We start from the raw sequence: 1158 nt of genomic DNA, 5'->3' as shown, positions 1-1158 counted from the left end.
AAACCAGGAAGCATAGGTATTTCTTTAAATCTGGAGCAGTGGAGCCAGCTGAAGGAACAAATTTCTGACATTGATGATGCAATAAGAACACTAAAATCCAAGCCATACAAAACCTGTACTGCTTTAGTTGTTTTAATCTTTTTACATTGGCTTTTTTTTTGAGACGAAATCTCACTGTGTCACCCTTGGTAGAGTGCTGTGGCATCACAGCTCACAGCAACCTCAAACTCTTGGGCTTAAGCAATTCTCTTGCCCCAGCCTCCCAAGGAGCTGGGACTATAGGTGCCTGCCACAGAGCCCAGCTACTGACTATTTTTTTGTTGCAGTTGTCATTGTTGTTTAGCTGGCCCAGGCTGAGTTGGAACCCACCGGCCTCCATGCATGTAGCCAGCGCTGTAACCACTGTGCTATGGGCGCCTAGCCCTGACTTTATTTTCTAAATGTGCTCCAAGCTATTGTATGTTTGGGTTGTGGAGCAATTTGTAAGATGTATACTTTTTAAAAAATGTGTGTTATTAAAAATGTCCTGAGTGAAGATAATTGTCAGATTTATTAAGGAGGATTGCTTTGTGTCCACAACCCATGTAAAACAATAAAATGAAAAACTACAAAAAAATATGCATGAAAACTCCAAAATCTATCTCACTTGCCTGTATCTCTTTCTTAGGCTCTAGGCTAGCATCTCTGATTGACTCCTTTTGTCTGCAGTCACATCAAACATGAAATGACTAATAATTTATATCTTTTCCACCAGAGTTCTTGTCTTGAATTTCCCATTTGTATGACTGGCCCATTCACTACCCAGTTGGTCAAATCGGAAGTCTAAGTGTCATCTTAGATTCCCTTTTTCCTCTTGTTCCACAGTTGTTCTCCCACGTTGTCCGTTTCACTTATCAAATTTCTCACAATAATCTCCCTACTTTTCCATCATTATTACCATTGCATTAATTCTGACCTTTGCAATTTCAAACTTGTGGTATTGCAGCAATCTTATAGAAAAGGGGGACATAATAGCATATTGATGAATAGCATGAGTTTTGTACCTATGATATCCATGAATAGCATGGATTTTGTACCTATTGTTTGTATCCTTGGGGTCACAGCTCGCCTCAGCAAGGTTGATGTCTATTCTTCAGCCTTCTCTCTTGGCTCAGCTCC

The sequence above is a fragment of the Otolemur garnettii genome, unplaced genomic scaffold (genome assembly GCF_000181295.1).
Source record: "Otolemur garnettii isolate 467f Iridium unplaced genomic scaffold, OtoGar3 scaffold00109, whole genome shotgun sequence".
Classification (NCBI taxonomy): Eukaryota; Metazoa; Chordata; class Mammalia; order Primates; family Galagidae; genus Otolemur; species Otolemur garnettii.
This window is presented reverse-complemented; position numbering follows the sequence as displayed.